Source organism: Sinocyclocheilus grahami, unplaced genomic scaffold (genome assembly GCF_001515645.1).
Source record: "Sinocyclocheilus grahami isolate Dianchi unplaced genomic scaffold, SAMN03320097.WGS_v1.1 scaffold386.1, whole genome shotgun sequence".
Taxonomy (NCBI): domain Eukaryota; kingdom Metazoa; phylum Chordata; class Actinopteri; order Cypriniformes; family Cyprinidae; genus Sinocyclocheilus; species Sinocyclocheilus grahami.
Genome location: NW_015505565.1, coordinates 105,648 through 128,816, shown reverse-complemented (window position 1 = coordinate 128,816; position 23,169 = coordinate 105,648). Strand labels below are relative to the sequence as shown.

Sequence of the window (23,169 nt, the reverse complement as noted above, 5' to 3'; positions counted from 1 at the left end):
CTTGTTTAGGCTTAGCGCCACGAAATTATTCATTTGTTCGTTAATTCGTTCCCTTAGTTTAGTAGGCCTAAATCGTGGAACGAATTATTATATTTCGTAATTACTTATTAAAATCATTATTACTTAAAATTCATAAATAGTAATAAATTAATTTAAAAAAGAATAAAACCTGAAACGAATTGTTAATTCGAATTATATTCAGAGCTCCGCAGCTATTAAATAATCTCAGTTAAACTGTTGACCTAAAATAACACACAGCTGTATATAGGCCTAAATACAGAACTACAGAGTACAGAAGATATTAGTCTACACCACTTGGATTTTGGAAAACCAGTGCTGGATCCCTTCCGCAAAATCTTCAGCATCCCCAGTGCTTCTTCCAGCGCTGAGCGAGTGTTTTCGGGCACAGCGAATGCTGAAGCCTGACACTTTGTCCAAGCTAATGTTTCTTAAAGTAAATTCTAAAATCCAGTAAACATCAAGAGACGTTTTAATAGACCACAGTTCCCCGCAGTTATGGTTTATTTTAACTTGACACTAAGTGTGTTTCTTTCATTGACGTCAGTTCATAAACCAAGCGTTTTTTAAGTGCATTTTATCTTGCGTGTGCTTTTCACAAACTTTATAATCCAAGTGTATTTTGTAAAGATCTACACACATTTCATCTCGTGTGTGTGTGTGTTTGTGTTTTAATGAGCCTGTTTTGAATGTTCTATTGCACAACAACTGCAGCTATTTTCACGGAAATAAAGTTAACGAAAATCAAATACACTTTTTCAGTTTTTGCATTTTAGGTAGGTTTGCTAAGGTTAGATTCAAATATTTAATAAATTTTAATTAATACATTACAATTAATAAAATTAAGAAGAATGTAAGAATTTCGCTCTGAAACATAATTGCTATTTATCAGCATGCTTAATTTTAGACAATAATCCAAGAATTTCGTTACAAACAGTAAACAATTAGGCCTACTAGAGAAATGTTATGTCGGAGCGGGATCTGAGCGGGAATTGGTTCACGGTGAGCGTGAGCGGAATATTAACGGAGCGCTTGCTTGTGCGGTTAGAGCGACTGAGCGGAGCGCACGTCCATAGAGCGGAAAACGGAGCTTTTCGCTCACATGCTCTGATCTAGACACACTATATTGGGTATGTATGACCTCAGCTTCACCATTTATGAACATAATAGGATAGTAAAATGTCCACTGGATGCACACCTGGCATTTTTATGAATACTACATTTTCAGACATACCATTCATTTGACACACTGCTTTTCACATGATATATTAATAAGTAAGTTACAGTTAGACTTACACTGACACCTGGTGGTTTAAATGTACACTTCTGCTCAAAATTTTAGGTCAGTAAGATTTTTTATGTTTTGATAGGAGTCTCTTATGCTTACCAAAGCTGCATTTATTTAATATAAAATACAAGAAAGGCAGAACTACTTTGAAAAATATTTTTTTTTTTAAATAACTGTTTTCTATTTGAATATATTTTGAATACTTCATTCCTATGATGGCAAAGCTGAAGTTTTAGAGCATCCATTACTCAGGTCTTCAGAGTCACATGATCCTTCAGAAATCATTCTAATATGCTCATTTGTAACATTTCTTATTATTATGAAAGTTGAAAATGTGCTTAATATTGGTAATATTATCAATACTGAAAGCATTGCTTATTAAACTGCTTAATATACATGGATTCATTTATTTATGATTCTTTGATCTAAATGTCACTACAGAAACGTGCTATTTCCAGTAAGTCATGATTAACTTATTTCACAAGTAAAAGTATATATAGGTGACCTGCTACATGTAAAATAATTAGTATATTAGCATATTGGTACTTTAAAGGTACATTTTGGTACCTTTTTAAAAGGTACGGCCCCAGTGACAGATTTTCTACCTTTATTTCTAAAAGTGTAGCATTGAGTCTTTGTCTCAGGTAAGCATGATTTTTAAAAAGTACTATTTAAAACTTTTTTAACAAGGTAGAAAAAATGACTGAGTGCGCCTTTAATCGGTCTCATTACTCAAGAAGACATTAAATGTGGACAGGTGACTTGATTTTAAAGTGCAATCCAAGCACTGCACCAGTGGCTGTGTGTGTGAGACAGAGTAGCATTGGCGGTAATGCGCAGTGTATTTGTTGCAGTAATAATACAGGCCCCCGTGTGATAATAACATCTGCTCCTAGTATTGCTGAGGTGGGTTTAAAGCAGCAGCACTCCCTGGGGACTCGGGGCTGTAAGATAAATGGGGGCCGTCTGTAACAGCTCATTTTGTGCTCGGTCTACAGAAGCGAAGCGACGGGCCAGGCATATTACAGCCTGCGGAAACACTTCTGTTCTCATTTCTCTCATTACTTCAGCCGGCATGTAAAACAGGCCCCTGGCCCTCAAACGCTCCCTCCTCTCCATCACTCAGCCATTTGGCCAATCAGTCGCACATTTGGGGCTTGGCCACTTGACTTGGAAGTGAAGCGAGTCTGGCAGGAAGAAGGAGGAAAAGAGAGAGAGACGCTACTACAGCCGCCGGTACGATCCCGATGAGCTGCGTTCTTCCTGTCTCACCTGATCTGTCTGAGCGAAGCTCATTTAAAGTCTCAGGCAGAGAAACAGAGGGTTGGCTCGCTCCCCTGATGAGCTTCTCTCAAACCGAGTGTTATATATCTGAGTGGAGTAATCTGGCTTCGAGAGATTCCCTAACCGCTTGGGAAATTCCATCAAGTTTTAAGGCCCTTATCAGGGGGGGAAAGGCTATAGGCTATTTCCGTCGCATTTCGGCGTGGAAGGAGCTGAAACCGCATGCAGTGGGTGGAGGGGGGCACTGTTGGAAGAGGAAAGGGGGACGCATGCCTCCAGTAAACAACAGAACAGATGTACGCTCCAATGAAAAAAGCAGTGACGGGTAAGTGAGGGAAAACTATGACACAGGACACTCTGAGACAGTTTAAGACCGGGAGGCTGTAAATACAAGGTGTGCAGACGGTGCTTGTATTTACGGTGATGGAGTTACTAGACCGGCTGCCGAGCAAACGTGATCTACCACATCAGACGCTCACATTGGAGGGGGGGAAGAGGGGGCATCGGTTAAGACATATGGCTATCTACCTTGCAAGTCAGCTTTCAGCAATGCGACTTTTGTCAGCCAAAACAAAACAAAATATATAAGATGTTAGTAGAGGCACTGGAATGTCTGTGCTTATAACAAATTAAGGTGTACAGAGAGAGGACATAAAGAAAGCAGACAGAGACCCAGGGAAGAAGAGAGGTGGAGTTAGAGATGACGAGAGAGACAGAGTCAGTCAGGAACAGACATGATAAAAGCCAGTAGCGTAGGTTTGGTTTGAACAGAAGGACATTTTTCAGCCATGATCGCTCCCTGTAAATTGGAGACTTTATTAAAAACAAATGCGTGCATTCATAATGTAAGGTTTATATGCATGTAATATGCTGTGGTTCTTAGCAAATATTAGCAATTCTTTTACAGCTGAATATACTGATGGCCATATTAAAACAATCTGTGTGTATGTATTTTGCCAGACAAAATGTTACCAGAAATGTAAAAACAGGTTTGCTTTTAACAGTAGAGTTACAGATAGTCTGTTGTTAAGATAACTAAATTTATTTAAAAAGAATTGCAGTCTATGATAAGGTTCCATTTAGATATCCAGGTAAACATGTTTATTATAGAACTGTTATATTACTGTGGTGTTGGGCTTTAACAAAAGCTGCTGTTGCTGTTTTGATTTGATGCATTAGCTCCATACATGTTTTTGAAAGAAGTCTCTTATTCTCACAGAGGCTACATTTATTTGATCCAAAATACATTAAAACAGTAATATTGTGAAATATAATCATTTAAAATAACTGTAATTTATTCCTGTCATGGCAAAGCTGAATTTGCAATCTTCAATGTCACATGATCCTTCAGAAATCATTATAACATGCCGTTTTGGTGCTTAAGATACATTTCATATCATTATTGATGTTGAAAACAGTTGTGCTGCTTAATTTTTTTTTGCATAAACCTTGAAAAACATTTTTCAGGATATTCTGATGAATAGAAAGATCAATAGAAAAGCATTTATTTGAAATCGAATTTTCTGTAAAAACATTACTAATATATTAATTTCTTTAAAAAGCAAACAACTTTTGAATGCCATGTAACTTCGTAAGCTTAAACATTACGGTTTCAATATTAAAATTATTTACATAACGTTACATATCTGAAACATCACTTTAAATAGGCACAATATCACTTTTAACAAATCTCATAACTATTCTTCTACTCCCCTTTTAAATTAGTTTACCCTTTTGGAATTATTGCACTGAATTAATTTTTTATGCATTCAATTAATCTTTTAAGGACAGAAGACAAAAAAATCTGGTGGGCCATCCTCAGTTATGTTAGATGACTTGCTTTTATGATATCGTTATCTTTCTGAGCTTCAATGAAAAAAGGTTTACTGTTAACTATTTTTTCATTAATTAATATAACTACTAAAAGCTACTGGCAGTAACCAGTCTCTTTCCTCCTTAACTTCATCATAGTTACAGATTGGAAAAAAACACAAGATCTCTTAAAAATGAAAGGAACATGTCCATATCGTTCACCCCTAATCTACACTCCTGTTGCCAACAGAGAAGCCTGAAACGGGTTAAAAATGGTCCAGCATGAAGAAAACACAGAACAGATGAAGAGAACAAGAAGCAGAAAGGATGAACAAGCGCATGAGAGGAGACAAGGATTGGAGATTGCAGTCATCAAGTGAAGGACCTCACTAAGCCGAGCTGGTGTATGTTTCATTCATACCGTTTTCCTCACCTTCGCATCCTCTCTCCACCTGGCCGGCGTTGGACAGTGCGTCTGACAGCAGGTCTGGCAAACGGCCGTTCAGGTCGACAGATGCCAAGCAGCCCTGGAAGCCCTCTTTAGAATGCACCAGCTTTGGCAAGTCCTTATACATCTCTTTGGCCACACCTCCCACATACAAATCACCTGTAGAGACAAGAAAATATTATGCTCTGACTGACAATGTCTTTTCAACTCAACTATCAAGGGAGCATGTTAAGTAAATTGCCACAGAAAAGACACACCACTGCCACCTGCTGGTTCACTTGTTTGTTGCAATACACAACAATGTGAATGTCAATGTGAGGTAAAGAATGCATACAGGCTACATTTAGAAGTTTGGGGTCAACATGTTTTTTTTTTTAAAGGAAATTATTTATTTTATTCAGCAAATATGCATTAAATTGTAAATGTCTTTACTATCAGATTTGATGGGCAAGGTCACATAGCTAGAGCGAGACTTGAAGGTCACCGGGTCTGCCACGATGCTCCTGTAGCCGATCATGGCATTCAATTCGCAGTAGTCGATGTCACCGTTCTTGCACAGGTCAATGTAGGACATGCCATTGAAGGACAAACCTTGCAGGTGTCCAATGAAGTTGGAGGGCACGGCGGGCATGTAACGCTTCTCTGTTACGATTCCCGTTTCCACATTGTGGAACTCCAGCTGTGTGTGGTCTCCCGTGATTTGACCTTACCAGGGCGAATAATTGAAAACAGATTTAATGTAGGAAGGGGACAGTGTCAAAACCGGCCCTGTCCCAAAAGGATGACAATGCTGCATACAGTATGTAGTGGGACATCATATAGTCTTATGGAATTCACGGACCGCATGTACACAAAGTGTGCTATCTGGGACAGGGCCGCAGTATTGCCAAATGGGCTGACTTAAATTTACTGCAGCAAAATTAGATTTTTAATAAACATGGAAGACTAGAAAAACATGAAAGCATTAAGAGTTGGAAGAATGTTAGAAGTATTTTAGGGAATTTGAAGGAAAAAAGGTTAACGTCATCTTTCTGCGATCCAGTGGGAGAGAAAGAAGCCTTTAAATATTTTAAAAACCTCTTTTAAAGCTTCCCAAGAGGAAGTTCTTTCACTCTAAAATCAGTAAGGTTATGTGAGTATAATGTATTCCCTCAGTGGTTTGGCCTCCGAATGCTTCAGCATTAAGTGAAATACCAAGTCTATTTCAAAGTGTCGAACACACACCAGTAAGTTCAGCAAGAAACTACACTGTGGGAAAGCACTACCTTTTTCATATGACACTTCATTCAGTGGGCAAATTGCAAAAGGTTTTTTGCCCTTGAGGAGCATTGAGGGAAGGCTATTGGAAGTGAGCCACTGAATCTCTTCAGGAAAGGTCCTTCCTCAAGACCATTAGCAAAAAGTACATGCAATTACTTAAAGGAAATAATTATGACCATGAGATACTCTGTGGTGCGTCCCTGAGATTTATCTCAACACCACAGATGATTTATCTTACATGGGATTTTAAAGGAGTGATACAATGCATTTTAATTGACTGCTCCTGTGGTTATATAATGAGAGCGATTTCTGATCGCTTTCTGTATATAAAATAATTACAATATAGACAACACTACTAACAGGGACAGTGTGAAGTTAATCGTTTAGCCATTGTGATGTCACAATTGTCACAATTTCAAATTCAGTGATCAAATATATATATATATATATATATATATATATATATATATATATATATATATATATATATATATATATTCATATATGGTGAGACAATAACCTTCATCCTTCAAACTTCAAGCGCTCTACACTTCATAAAAGGACATAAGATGCTCACAACTTTCAAATTGGCATGTGTGTCTTAAGATGGTAAAATACTTGAGAATGTGCTGTACCTTCAGAGGGCTGCAGGTCATCCACCATTAGCTTCAGACTTTTGCCTCTTCTGATGACACGAACTGTGTGCCATTCGTTGTCATTCAAGTTCTGGCCCGCAAATATGGTCTCTGGACCTTTACCTATAACATGTCCCACACAGCGGTTAACACAAAGAGCAGAGAGAGAGAGGGTGATAGAGAGACAGAGGAAGAAAGGGGTTGTGAAACGGGATAAACTAAAAAAGGGGTGTAGAGAGGTGACTGATATCCATGTAGAGAAAAAGAAGAAATAGCGGAGGAAATGATTCTCTCACACATCACATTCACACATTTAAATCTATCTACATCCTCTGGTCCATTTTATGATCTCTGCAACAGCCTTGTTATGAATGCCCTCTTGCCTTAAATAATGTATTAGTTAGTATACTGTACACAGAGTGCAGTGAACCGAATTATCCCACTTCCGCCACCAGATGGAGCCATGCAACTGTTTTTCCAAACAGCCCTTCTTGAGGGAACCGGTCTGCGTCTGTGATGTCAGTCGAGATGTTCGGCTGCATATGCGTCTCACGTTCTTCCAATTCCTGAGTGGTTTAGGAAGCACATCCAAAAACCTACAGACTGTAAACTCTATTCGAGAAAGCAATTTCTCGCCTGTAGAGCCTCCCCTTATCCCGTGTGCGTGTGCGGCGAGTTCGACGGGGCCCCTGGACCTCCAGGCTCCAATCGAGCTTCCACTAGATGATCAGAGCGAGCGAAGAGGAGCCTGCAGGCTTTGTGATTTCAGCCGCTCTGCCTCTCTTTGACACGTCGTTGTCTCTCCTAATCAGTCAAACTGCTGCTAAGAGGGCAGCGTGTCATTGTCAGGGGCCCCTGCAGCCCATCTCACTTGATAACAGGTAAAAAGAGTTGCCATTAAAGAACTGCCAGGCTCCCAATCGATTTTCTATCCCTCCCTGCTCTCAATTACTATGAATCCAGATCGGCCGGCCATGAGCCAGCTCTGAAGGAAAGAAAAGCAGCAGCAGGTAAGGTTTCAGACTGCGCAAAAGCGCCCCCTAAAGGAATCTTTGCAGATCTAAGGAAAAGAAAAAGCCACCACTGAGAGGTAACACTAAGGGGCCTTTTAAGCCTCCGGCGATATACAATACATGACATGTGCTTTTTATAGGCCTCTGACCATTGCTGCGAAAGGATATATGTGAAAAGGTAACAGTGTGTGATTGGACAGCTGGAGAGACCGCTAAAGGTCCAGGGCTGATATGCCTTTATTAAGAACGCATGTTCAGACAAACTCACAAGCAGCAAAGACAAAAAGCCTCTCTCTCTGTCTGGGAGGGCAGCTTGTTGCCATGGAACTGGGGCAGATGGTTGCGTGTGTCCGGTCACTTTGATTCTCATCTCCCAGGGTGGAGAGAGAGGGCAGAGTTAAATAAGACAGAGGCGGGCAGGGGCTGGCTAGAGCGCTCTGACAGGACAGGGCTAGCAGGTGAACACAGACCAGACGCGCACACACAGACACACACACGCTCGTCTCGGCCAGGAGAGATGAGATATATTCATATCAAGCTCATCCAGCTGAGAACGATACCCATGTGAAACAAGCGCAGGCAGCCATTTTGAGGCAAGACGAGCTTCATATTGAGGACACAGTAATTCAGCTCTACTAATCAGCAATGCTAAAGGCATTTTACAAACTCTTTGATCGACTGGCATATTTAAAATATGGATGTCACAGTTGAATTTTTCTATTTTTACTATGTATTGTAATTAACCAGGGATCAGGGCAAAAATCTTGTCAAAATTGACAAATAGCATGAAAATTCTAATTGTGTGGGAATATTTATATATATATATATATATATATATATATATATATATATATATATATATATATATATATATATATACACACACACACACACACACACACACACACACACACACACACACACAAACACATATATAATTCAACTTTTATCAGCTGTGCTAATGTGTGTTACAGCAAAAAAAATAATCATAAAGTTAAAAATAAAATAAAATAAATTAAATTAAATTCTGACACTGGTATTGACTGTGTCCTATGCTCTTGTCTGCAACCACCTGTGTGTGAGGGGATCTAATTTATTAGAAATTATGGTTAGCCTACTGAAAAAAAAGGTACTGCTGGGTGAAATTACAATTCACACTGGAAGAAACAGGCTGTCTTTCTATTTATTAACATAGCACAGTAGGTGAAAACATTAACTTTCATATCACGGCATAATAAATAACCACAGCATAAAACTACAACCTTAAACCAATATGCCTCACATTTCATTCTGTCGTATGAAGCAGTTTTTATAGAAAATAATTTAAAGGTCATCAAAATCCGAACAGCCGAACCATTTCGATGGTGCAACTGTAAATGTCAGAGACCCAAGGTGAAAATATGGATCCCTGAAGTGCAAACCTCTAACCAGCCAAAATGCCGCTCTTAAACTATAGCCTGATTTAGCCATGAGCGTATAGTGACCCCACTAGTTTCTAAATATACATCTTTCATCCTGCTGACACTCAGACCATATTAACAACCCATGAGCTGATGTGACAGCACTCTCTTAGTTGAACACACTGTCACCCTGGGGGAGGCAGAGTCCCTAATTGGCAACGGCTTGTTCTTCGTGTCAGAAGAGGAACAACGCTCATAAACACACACACACGCACCAATGACAGGAGTAGCTATGGCTGACACAGATAATTAATGAGGATACAAAAAGAGAGAGATGAGACCGCACAATAGCAGGCTGTTCAAACATGTAAAGCCCCTGCTTCGGTTTCTCCACGGGAGCTTAACTAAAACATCTCCTTTTGCTCAGAATCCCTGATTCTGTCTTTTTGTCATAGATTCAGACAATTAGAAGCCGTGTCCTTGAGCACGACAACGCTTGCATGGAAAAAGATGTAACAAGACAGATATCACCACAAAAGCTCATATATTTTGAAGGCTGAATTGACTTAGAAATCTTTGAACGCCCACATGTGCAAGAAAAACAAAATGGCCACCATCCATGGCCTGTTTCTGATTTACCAAACAGAAAAAGACAGGCTTTGTTTTCACTTCCTGAGTGGGGCGGAAAATTAATGACTTGACAAAACAGAAACAAATGAAAAAAATATTTTTAGGAAGGATAACAGAAGAAATAAGAACAGAACAAGCAAAGACATTACCATAGAAGCACATGTATTTTAAAGACTGAATTAACTTAAAAACCATTAACATCCACATATGTTAGGAAAAAACAAAATGGCGGCCATCAATGCCTTTTCTGATGTTCAAACAATAAGATTTATCAATGCTTTTGAAGGAAGTCTCTTATGCTCATCAAGGCTACAATTATTTGATCAAGAGTACAGTAAAAATAGTAATATTATGAAATATCATTACAATTTAAAATAACTATTTTCTATTTGGATACATTTTTAAATGTTTTTTCTCCCTGTGATAGCAAAGCTGAATTTTCAGCAGCCATTACTCCAGTCTTCACTATCACATGATCCTTCAGAAATCCTTCCAATATACTGAATTGGTGCTCAATAAACATTTCTTCTTATTATATCTTATATGCTGAAAACAGTTGCTTCTTAAAGGGTCAGTTTACCCATAAACGAAAATTAGCCCATAAATTACTCACCCTCAAGTCATCCTAGGTGTATATGACTTTCTTCTTTCAGACAAATCCAGTCAGAGTTATTTAAAAAATTGTCTTTGATCTTTCAAGCTGTTTAATGACACTCAGCTGGTGTTGCAGTGCATCCGTGCAAAAGAAGTTAAATAAAAAGCGCCCATCCATAAAAAAAGTGTCTCACACGGCTCCGGGGGGTGAACAAAGGCTTCCTGTAGCGAATCGATGCTTGTATGTAAGAAAAATAACCATATTTAAAATGTAATAATCACTTTAATCTAGCTTGCACTCACTGTTGTAAATGGAAGCAGTTCCGGGGGAATGATGTATGAGGTTGGCTTTGCGCATGCGCCGCTCAGAAGTGACGCACGTGGAAGCACAGGGGAGAGATAAAAATGGTCACTTATTAGAAGTACAAAACGAGGATTTGTAAAGAAGAATGTCGGAGGATTTCGATATAAGCCAAGAGGAGACTGGTTTTCCTTTGCTAAAGTAAGGAAACTTTGCTTCCTAACGCATCGATTCGCTACAGGAGGACTTTGTTCAACCCCCAGTGCTGTATGAGACAATTTTTTTATGGATGGGCGCTTTTTATTTCACTTCTTTTGGACTGATGCACTTGAAAGATCAAAGACAATTTTTTAAATAACTCAGACTGGATTCGTCTGAAAGAAGAAAGTCATATACACCTAGGATGACTTGAGGGTGAGTAATGTATGGGCTAATTTTCAGTTTTGGGTGAACTAACCCTTTAATATTTTTGAGGAAACAGAAATTTTGAAAGAACAGCATTGACTTGAAATAAAAATGTTTCATAACATCATAAATCCCTTTACAGTCACGTTTGATCAATTTAATGCATCCTTGCTGAATAAAAGTATTAATTTCTTTAAAAAAAATAAGAATAAAAACATCCTACTGACCCCAAGCATGTGCGCATCAGAAACAGTTTTTCTCTTTTAGTTCCTCAGTGGAACAAATGCAATAAACACAACAAAATGAATGACATAAGGGTTCATAATAGTTCAGAAAAACATCTTTCTCAATTTGCTTCGTGCGTGACTTGTAAATTTAAATAACAGAATGTAAACAAGCAACACACCACAGAGTCAGACTTGTTTTCTGCATGTTGTGTTAAAAGGTAAACTCTCAGCAGGGGACTACAGTGCGAAACTTTTCCATTTCTGAATTGTTTATAAGACCTTGTACCCAACTGTACCGGCAGGTGACAAACCACTCTTCAGAAATATCCGAGCTTCCTTCTCCACTATCGATGTGGAATTGGTTCCTGTGGTTTTCATGGGACCATTCACACCTTTTCCAACTTCCTCTGTGTTCATATGTAGTTGTGTATAATTATCTCCCAAGGCTCCTTACTGTGTGGGTAGATGCCCAACTGTGAGGGAGATGTGGAGGATCCTGACAGCTCCCGGCAACTGTGTTTCGTACATCGTCAAGCTAGAGCTGTTTTGCTTCTTCAATGCCAAAATACTCAGTGCAATCAGCAAGACTCTGTGCTTCGTGGAGGTGAGTGCTTGATGACTTGGGCCCATTTCAACTGTTCCCCCTGCAACCATTTCCCTCTAAGGAATAGATGCAAGTGAGAACGTTCTGGTAACTTTATTTAACATCACCAGAATGTAGTCCCATCGGGATAAAAATGCATACATTTGGTACACAAATGATGCCTCTGCTGTGTAGACAGCTGAGCTGTTGAGAGGACCGAGTATCTCTTTGAACCCCTGGGACTCCTGATGGCTCGCTTTTGGAGACAAAATTGGGTCTTCATTAGGAAGAAACAAATCATTTAAAGAACCAATCATGTGGGATAAAAGGTTTCGGGTCCGATGCCCAGTGGTTCAAACAAAGTCAGCCATCCTGCCCAGATCTGAACATCACTGCGGAAAACTGGGATACTGAGGCTGTGATGGAGCAGGGGGCATCATGATGTGACCATCTGCTCCATCACTCAGAAATTAGGGCAGGGTAGGCCTGAGACTGTGAGACCTGAATAAGTAAACTGCCTTTTAATATTATTCTCAAAGGACAAACTCACAATGTCTGAGACTTATACAGTCAGCCACAGCATGTAAAGATCAGACAAACAAACAAAACCCAAATAGTGGTGTGGCTCGCTCAGGCTTGGAGGGCTAGCATTGCTTTTCACCCTGCTGTCCGCCGTTCTTTCTGCATCACAAATGAAACAGGAGCATCGCCACTGCATATTTATGAACACGGCCGCTTCAGTAAATGGCAGCGCTGCTGCATATTTATAGTGGGTTTGTTTCCGAGAAATGAGGTCCTTTTGAATTCACATGAATCTCTTGATTCTGGTAAAGGATGTTCTGAATGCATCGAAATGTCTTCCACTTGTCATCGGTAAACACATTTCTGTGTAGATCGAGTGCAAGGTGTTATTAAATAATCAGACTGGAGTATGTTCATGAGATCTGCTGTTAGGGGACATGTCAATGCCCAAGAGGCCGTTCACATAGGACGTGTTATTCTGTTTTTTGGAAAATATAGTTAAAATTTTGATACGAAGCTTGGCAGATCTGTGTCCGTTTTAAAAATACAGACCAATCAGATCATTCTGGGGTGGCATATACATCTTAAATGTATTCAGTTTGCACATTATCTCTGGTGTATGGGCATTAATGCACCTATAAAAACACCTTCTGTTCAATTACAGTATGTCTCTCCAGCTATTTTTAATCAAAAATTCATCCTCTGTAAATTTCTCCTATGTGCAGTACATCTCTGTGTAAGTACATTTACATTCACAGCTATAATTGAGCTAGAGCAGGTTATTGCATAATCGAGCTACAGTCTTTATCTGTCCAAGCATACATGACACAATGCGTAATCAAATATTTGAAGGATTAAATACACACTGTGAGTCACCTCTGTGTCTCAGAGCAGATTGCTGAGGCCAATTGTAGTCTGTTTCATGTGTATACACTTCTGTTTAAAATCTTGAGGTCAGTAAGAATAAAAAAGAATGCTTTATTTATTTAGCAAGGATGCATTAAATTGATCAAAATTGACAGAAAATACATTATTTAAACATTTAAATTCTTTAAAGAATTCTGAAAGATAATAATAAAAAAAAGTATTGGAGTTTACATTAAAATATTATATAAAATAATGGTTTTGAACATTGAAAATAAGGGCAAATGATTATTGAGCACCAAATCAGAATATTAGAATGATTTCTGAAGGATCATGTGACACTGAACACTAGAGCAATTGCTGCTGAAGATTCAGCTTTGCCAGTGGTTCAAACAAAGTCAGCCATCCTGCCCAGATCTGAACATCACTGCGGAAAACTGGGATACTGAGGCTGTGATGGAGCAGGGGGCATCATGATGTGACCATCTGCTCCATCACTCAGAAATTAGGGCAGGGTAGGCCTGAGACTGTGAGACCTGAATAAGTAAACTGCCTTTTAATATTATTCTCAAAGGACAAACTCACAATGTCTGAGACTTATACAGTCAGCCACAGCATGTAAAGATCAGACAAACAAACAAAACCCAAATAGTGGTGTGGCTCGCTCAGGCTTGGAGGGCTAGCATTGCTTTTCACCCTGCTGTCCGCCGTTCTTTCTGCATCACAAATGAAACAGGAGCATCGCCACTGCATATTTATGAACACGGCCGCTTCAGTAAATGGCAGCGCTGCTGCATATTTATAGTGGGTTTGTTTCCGAGAAATGAGGTCCTTTTGAATTCACATGAATCTCTTGATTCTGGTAAAGGATGTTCTGAATGCATCGAAATGTCTTCCACTTGTCATCGGTAAACACATTTCTGTGTAGATCGAGTGCAAGGTGTTATTAAATAATCAGACTGGAGTATGTTCATGAGATCTGCTGTTAGGGGACATGTCAATGCCCAAGAGGCCGTTCACATAGGACGTGTTATTCTGTTTTTTGGAAAATATAGTTAAAATTTTGATACGAAGCTTGGCAGATCTGTGTCCGTTTTAAAAATACAGACCAATCAGATCATTCTGGGGTGGCATATACATCTTAAATGTATTCAGTTTGCACATTATCTCTGGTGTATGGGCATTAATGCACCTATAAAAACACCTTCTGTTCAATTACAGTATGTCTCTCCAGCTATTTTTAATCAAAAATTCATCCTCTGTAAATTTCTCCTATGTGCAGTACATCTCTGTGTAAGTACATTTACATTCACAGCTATAATTGAGCTAGAGCAGGTTATTGCATAATCGAGCTACAGTCTTTATCTGTCCAAGCATACATGACACAATGCGTAATCAAATATTTGAAGGATTAAATACACACTGTGAGTCACCTCTGTGTCTCAGAGCAGATTGCTGAGGCCAATTGTAGTCTGTTTCATGTGTATACACTTCTGTTTAAAATCTTGAGGTCAGTAAGAATAAAAAAGAATGCTTTATTTATTTAGCAAGGATGCATTAAATTGATCAAAATTGACAGAAAATACATTATTTAAACATTTAAATTCTTTAAAGAATTCTGAAAGATAATAATAAAAAAAAGTATTGGAGTTTACATTAAAATATTATATAAAATAATGGTTTTGAACATTGAAAATAAGGGCAAATGATTATTGAGCACCAAATCAGAATATTAGAATGATTTCTGAAGGATCATGTGACACTGAACACTAGAGCAATTGCTGCTGAAGATTCAGCTTTGCCATCACAGGAATACATTACATTTTAAAATATATTAAAACAGAAATCAGTTTTTCTCTCATAATAACAATTTCTAATTGTCATCATACTTTACTGTTTTTACTATATTTTTGATCAAATAAATGCAGCCTTGGTAAGCATAAGACTTAAAAAAAAAAAAAGTACAACAAATCTTATTAATAAACATTTTAACAGTAGTGTACATGCTAGATGAATCTAAGCTACAATTGCATTATCCACATCTGTTAGTCTGACTTCACACACACAAACAACTAAAATTGAGTGCTTGTAAATGCTTTGTAGCTACGAATGCAGCTTGTCAGATTGCATGACATGAGCCAAGTGAGAAAAGCCAAGACAGATTGTGTGACATCAACAGATTTTACGATATACATCATTGACTGGGCAGTCTGTGTCCGGTCTGACATCCTTATTTGAGGATGAGCATGTCACACTAAGAGATTCAAGACTGCTGAATTCACCTTACGATGACAGAAATAGAAAATAAATATTTTACAATATTCAAAATTGGCCTCAGGCTGCAGAAATCTTATAACTTGCACCCTAATTTGTCACTGGCCTGTTTATAAGACTACTGTGTCTGGAAGTGTGTTGTGCTCCCATTATGCAGAGGGAGTAGACGAAAGATGTGGCTCGAGGAAGCTCAGGTGCTTTGTTATCTTTGGCATTCCGGTTAACACCGATGACTGCCTTATTGTCAAATTAGCCAATGTACTGAGCTCAGGGTCGCAACGAAATAACAAAACAATAACACGCCCACAAAAGCCTGTAAAGACGCACAAGCAAAATATACTTAGTAAGACCGAGGGACAAAGCACTTTATCAGATGATGTGATAAAAGGTAAAATCCTTGAAATGTCTGGATGCTCCTGAATGGACAGGAAACTCAGGCTTGCTTACTTCAGTGAATTAACTAATTTGCTTTTGTTACTATGCAACAGCACAACTGAAGGTCACATTTGGATGCAGAACCATATTAGTTTAATGATGAAGGAGCTGATCATTACGTTAATTCTTTGAATGTGAATGAGCAATGGCAGTTTGGGGACACAACACTCTATGATGAGTCACTCAAAGAGATATGTACCGGAAACAAGCAAACACAAAAACAAACAAAGACACCTTTGAAAGAGCCTTTAGAGAGTGCCATTAATTACCCTGAGGCTTGTGGAGAATCAATGCCAGGGAAGGCTGGAGCTCTCAAATTAAAGAAAAAAATAGATTGGCAAAGAGATGGAGAACACCTAGCTGTCTCATCACATGACAGTTTCTTCTTCCAGTACCTTCCTAAACACGAAGCATGTCTATTTGCTATTAAAAGGAGTTCAAGAAAAGAGTAGAAATCTGTCATAATTAACTCATCCTCACATTGTTCCGAATCTGTATGCTGCTATTTTTTTGTGGAAAACAGTGTGAATGTTTAGAATATGCATGTCAATCATGGGAAGCAAGAAGAAATAAATGTATACAGTACACTAGAAATTTTTTTTATGCCATAAACAGTATAACACGACATAAATAACTAACATAAGCAATTAATTTACTTGTAAAATATCATATCTGTTAAGCTCTAAAAAAGTGACCAGATCATTGAGTCAGTAAACTGAATCAGTGCACAATTAAATATTTTATAGTAGTTTGATTTATTAATCATTCCGATTTGATTCAATGATTCAGTCATAGCTGTCCAATGATCCAGTCAATTAACAGCTCAATGGAGAGGAAGATTGTCAGCTAATCTTTTCATTTAAATTTAATATTGTATGACTTCAGAAGAGTTGGAATATAGTACATGATTTTTTCCTTTTTCTATTTTGTAGTGTAACAGCTGTGCTCTATGTGTGTCACTGTATGGAAAAGACCAAGTGAATATTCTAATATCTAACTTTTTTGTTCCAAGGAAGAAATCATATATATATGGAACAACACAACGGTGAGTAAACAATTACACAATTCTCAAGAAAAAGCCAAATTTTCCTCTTCCCACCGAAAATCAAACACTTCCTGATGGTCGCTCCTTCTGCAGTGACCAGGAAGCAACAAAAAGACGACGGAAGGAAAATAAGAGGCAGTCATTGGCTGTCAAGCTCGGGGCTGAGGAGGGATTTGAGGAGAGGCTCTCTGAGGAAATGATCTGTGCGAGGGTTATTGGAAACGGCGTGAGCTGGAGTGTGATCTGTGAGTGAGAAACTTAATCGCCTCTCGTCTCATTCCAGTCAGCTCCATTTCTCACATTCCCAGAAAATGGCTGCCAGGGAGCCCGAAGGCTCCTGCAGCCCACAGGCAAAAACTAGCCGTACCTGACAACTCGCTCGCACTTTGGAAACACCACTGGCCGCAAAACTGAGGCCTCGTAACCGCAATGTTTTACACTTCTGAAAGCATACACGCGCACGCACATACATACAAATGAACAGTACACATACAGAGGAGGGCGCTTTGGTTCAGTATCATAGAGGCAGAGAGAAGAGGAAGAGAGGGGATAAGTCACTTACTGGTAGTACAGTTTATCCTGATACAGTCTAGATGGGGAAGAACAGACAAGATGTAAATTCAGCCTTCAAGGTTACGACTGCAGACATCCATTACAACACATCGCCCACAAACTGGGGACGGACACGCAAACCAGGTGGAGCGGCGAGGCGCTGTTTCGCTGACCAGATACGCACTCTTTCTTTTCTACCTCCTGTGTGCTGATAATGAACCCCAGGTGGAGTGGATACGGACTAGTCTGCGCTAATGAATATTCATGCCTTCACTGTGCCATAATATATTTAGAATTAGGGAAATTTGGCATGTATTGAAATGTGATTATACCCACTTCCATACTAGTCTCGGGACTACTGAATATTCAGAGGTAATTGATTAATTTGCTCTCTGGGTTAGCTCAGAAAGCGGCACAAGAAGCAGAAAAGAGAGAGAATCTTGCCAGAGAAACAGTCTGTGCTCGCCAATGGCGCTGCTGATGCTCTCATATGCACATTTTTTAAAAACCATTTCCCTTTAATGAGCAAAAACAGAAGAATTAAAGAATGACTCGTATTTGACGAAACTGGAAATGGAAAAAGGGCCGCCAGATAAGAGGGAGAGGAAAAACTTGTGTTTATGGACATGTCGCAGCAGAGCACCAGAGCGTGTCCACGGTAAGCCTTAGCCTCCTGGGAGAAGAGCTGAATTCAGAATGATAAAACACTCCAAAAACTCACAGCCCTTGACTTGATGTTCACTTTTCCAGCTCGCATGTGAGAAGAACCCCACGTTCATGAATAAACATAGGAATAACACGTTTTACAGTAGGCTCTCACAATGAAGCTTCAAGGAAATCCAGTTTGTGTGTGCGCATCCCAACAACAAAAAAAAAAGGACTAATCTCTCGGTAATTTCCCTAAAGACAGTACACTGACACAATCATTATTAATGCTACTAATACTGCTTTGAAATAAATTCTCTTCAGGGTTCAACAATAAGGATTTTCCTTTAAAGCTGTTTTTACTTGCCCTGCCAGCATTTTAAATGTTTGCTAGAAATATATCGTATGTGCTAAACATGAAATGCTAGAATTTTTATTTTCAATTTAAATACTGAATAAAATTAGCTAGAAAACAAATTGTACACATCACTAAATCATTATCATTGTTACTGAAGACTGTGATTTTTTACAGTGATTTTTGCTATTTCAATGCTAGCCAGCTAGATATAACTATGTTAGTGACAAATCAGCAGAATTTGTAACACCATTGTTGACTACATCAAATAAAACCAAATGGTTAGGTTTTCAAGGCATGAAAATCTATGTACAAAAATCAATGGCCTGTCAAATGGCCCAAAACTCTCTCACACTTACTGCCCTTATTGCTGAACCCTGATATCACTTCACATTCAATATGTTAACTGCTTTTCCAAACCCAATGTTCCCATTGGAATTTGACTTAACACTAAAACCTAAATCTAAAAAAAAAAAAAAAAACTCAAGGTGAACTGTCTTTAAAACACAAAAAGTACAGTACCGCTGAGACTCCTTGCTGAACTGCTTTTGTTCTGTACTGTATAATATAAAACCTTGCTTGAATGCTGGGAGGAGGCCCCCCTTTCCCATTACTATCTTTTGCAAAGCGTACTTGTAGAATGGAGAATCGATATTTCTCGTGCACAGCCTGGGCTGTCCCATGCTTCAGTGTGTGCTATGATGGAGTGGAGGGCCGAGAGGAATTCGGAGCATTACACAAATCCAGCTCTATCGTTTTCCCATGAGGCTGCAGCCCGTCGCGTGTCGTCAACCACAGTGAAAATAGTGGCCGCTAACAGCCAGAGAGCAACGTGTGTCCACCCTAGCAGGGAGTGCAGTATCCTCCGTGACAGAAGGAATGATTGGTGTTTGTGTGGGTGCATGTCTGTTTGTGTATGCAGAGGAGTACAGGTTTGAGCCTGCTGGGACTACTGGGAGGTTTTAGACATGCTATATGCAAGCGGACATGTTAAATGGCACAGTGTATATCACACTGCCAAATGGGAATGGCTGACATTCATCTTAGCGAGGGAATGTTTGGTTCTGCACATTTCAGCAGAGGAACTTTTTTAGCTCAGTTTTGCATGAGAAATACCTGAAATGTGGGTGGACAGTTAAACGACTGATGTTCAAATTTACTTACTGTGAACTAGATTGAACTCGTGAATAGCAGAGTTGGTGCTTTATGAGTGGAGCAAGACTGTATAATATTAAGCTGTGCCAATGAGGGAGGAAAGCGTAGTGGCTTGTGGGGAGATGTAAATGAAACGTACTGGGCGGAACAATGGCTTGTCAGTACTCCTGACACGTGTAGCGCTCTAGCGGGGAGTCTATAGTATGCAGGTGTAGGACTATTGTGTATCAGTACAAGGCAGGGACTGTGCACTCTCTGGTAGGGAAAGTCTACAGCGTGCTCATCTGGGAGTGAGCGCTTGGCCGCAGACTCTGGCCGTTGAAGGTTCTACATCCTTCTCTTCAACACACAAGGATTTTAAAATGTTTAATGTCTGTGTGGGTGTACATAGCTATACTTTAGGGACAAATGTATCCCCAAAAATTAGCTAATTGGATAAAACCTTAGTTTAGGGACACCCAGGAATGTTCTCATTTGTAAAAACATAAAATAAAAATAAAATAAAATATACCGTTCAAAAGTTTGAGGTTGGTAATTTTTGTTTTTGAAAGAAGTTTCTTATGCTCAACAAGGCTGCATTTATTTGATCAAAAATCAATAAAAACATTAATAACGTAAAATGTTGTTGTAAATTGCACAACATTATAATTTAATATACTTCACATGATCCTTCAGAAAGCTTTCTAATATGCTGGTGCTCAATAAATATTTTGTATTATTATCTGTGTTAAAAACAGATGAGCTGCTTAATGTTTTAATGTAAATCATGATACAATTTATATTCAGGATTTTCTGATGACTAGAAAGTTCAAAAGAATAGCATTTACTATAATTTATTCAGATTTATTCAAATGTATTTATTATGAATAGAAAGTTTGTCTTTACTGTCATTTTTGATCAATTTAATGCGTCCTTGATTAATAAAAGTATTCATTTTTGAGGTCTTACTGACTTTACAAGCTTTTGAACGGTATTATAATATAATAAATATAATAGTCTATAGTGCAGTATATATTATTAGCTGTATATAAAAAAACAATAGCTAGAAGTCAATTATATGTCCTCATAGCCAAGTAAATTGTGAGTGTTACCTGAATAATAAAAGGGAAATATTTGCAAAAATAAATCTTACATTGTAAAATGTATTAACATAGACAATAGATGAAGACATAATGTACTAAAATGCCTGCAAATTGAAAACAAATTATTCCATGCTATGTTGTTTGACATGTACGCTCGATATCTATGTGTGGTGTTAACTATTAAGGTGAGCGCTCCAATTGGCTGATGTACCTAGATTGACAGTGAGTCGGACACGCCCTCCGTCCAGCTCCAGTCTCAGAGTGTCTGCTGAGTTCCGGGACGTGGTTGCCATGAGAACACCATAGGCACGCTGGGAACGGAAGCGCAGCGACACGTCCTCTGCTTCTGTGTGCATCACTACTGGCAACTGGATCTTCATGAACTTACTGCCGTCATAACTGAGGATGGTGGCATCTGAGAGAGAGGAGGAGAGAGAATTTAGGAAACACTAAAAAAAGAGGGTGCTGGGCAGTGACAGCAGCTCTGTGGCTGATCCTAAACCCTGGTGTTGATGGTGACAGATGAATGACTGGTTACTAAAATATTTTACAGCCAGACACTGAAATTCTCCACAGCATTTCACACCAGTAGGACAGAGCTGCTCAGTCTAACCAGAAGATAAATGCCATAAAAAAGACTCATTATACACCACGTTTTATTTGTTCTTTTTATTGCAAAGCAGTATTTATGAAGACACCATATAATGTATTCCTGCTGAGGGGCTTTTGAAGCACAGTTTACCGCCATCCGTTGCTTTAATCTGTTTGTTCGTATCACAATTATTTTATTGAACAATTCAATTCAGTGGGCGGCTCTCAAGACATCTCACTTGCAATGGGAAATAGTGGAGGTCTCAGAGTGACTGGCATAATCTCACCAGCTGCTCAATCAGAGATATACAGTTCAGAAAGAGAGGAGGAGACCCACATGCCATCCGACAGGGTACCTCTGCCTGATCTGCACATTTTCACTTCATAAAAGCTGATTTCAGGCCAGAATAAAAAAAATTAAAAGGACTAGATCCACATAAATTTAACTATAATTTTGTTTGCTTGCTTAACTTTTGTTTTTCATGGCAAAAAATAAAATAAGTAAATAAAAATATAATAAAAGTGATAAAATGAAAACCATAACAATATAAGACCAACTAAAAACAATTACAGACTTTTAAATCTTATCTTTGATCAAATCTCTAATATTAAACTTTGATTTCTATCAAAAATATTTTCAAGTGTGAAATAGTGAATTAACAAAAATACTGAGAAAATTAAAAATGCCCAGTAACATGTCTAGTAAAAGACAATCCCAAATATAAAAATATATTTGATTGCTATGAATTTTATTAGATATTATTTATCAGATGATTGCATCATCTTGACGTAATGTAATGTAATGTAATATAATGTAAAGTAAAGTAAAGTAAAGTAAAGTAAAGTAAATTAATGTAATGTAATGTAATGTAATGTAATGTAATGTAATGTAATATAATATAATATAATATAAAGTTGGGAGTTTATGTTTTTTAATGCTCACCAAAGCTGCATTGATTTGATCAAAATTGTGTATAATCAGTACTCATGTAAAAATATTATTTAAATTTAAAACTACTCTTTTCTATTTTAATATATTTCAGGTCACACTTTATTTTTAAAGTCTAATTCTTGCCATTAAAAACCATTGACTACTTGTCCTTCTGTTTTGCCTCAATAAACACCGAATTTGCTGCTTATTAATAGTTAGGCGGTTGTTAAATTTAGGTATTGGTTAGGATTAGGGATGTAGAATATGGTCATGCAGAATATGTGTTTTATACTGTATAGTGGTAGAACACTAGTATTTTCACCAGCTAAAAATTGTTTTAAGTCAGTTATTTCTATCGTTTGCTGTAGTGTGTCAATAGGAAATATCAGTTTACATTTCCAAACATTAATTTTTCCACTAATTGTAATAATCCAATGAGAGTTTTGTTTGCACAAGGAGTCTGACAACAGCCAGTGCTCCACACAGAGATCTGATCCATTATCATCCAGTCTGTCTGGAATGATATGAAGAAACAGAACAAACTGAGACTTTTAGTTTTTTTTTTACTTTTAGTTGCTCTCTCTTTTCTTAAAAAACTCAGAAGCTTATGTTACCTAACGTAATGTTTTCTTGAATTGTATAACATTGTGTGAGAACCACAGTAACAATAAAATTACAGGTTATTATTTACACGCAGTCGCTGTAGTTATATCTTTGTTTTGCTCTCAGGGCAGAAACAAGGGCCAATTCTGAGAGAAGCTTGCAGATCGCTAGCACAGTTTTGGTGGAAAAGGTGTACAGAAACACAAAAGTGCTGAGT

General features: G+C 38.3%; 1 pseudogene; it reads right to left on the bottom strand.

Annotated features, from left to right (window-relative positions):
* LOC107550039 (neurexin-1a-like) overlaps positions 1 to 23,169 on the bottom strand; it is a 116,525-nt pseudogene that overhangs the window by 61,184 nt on the left and 32,172 nt on the right.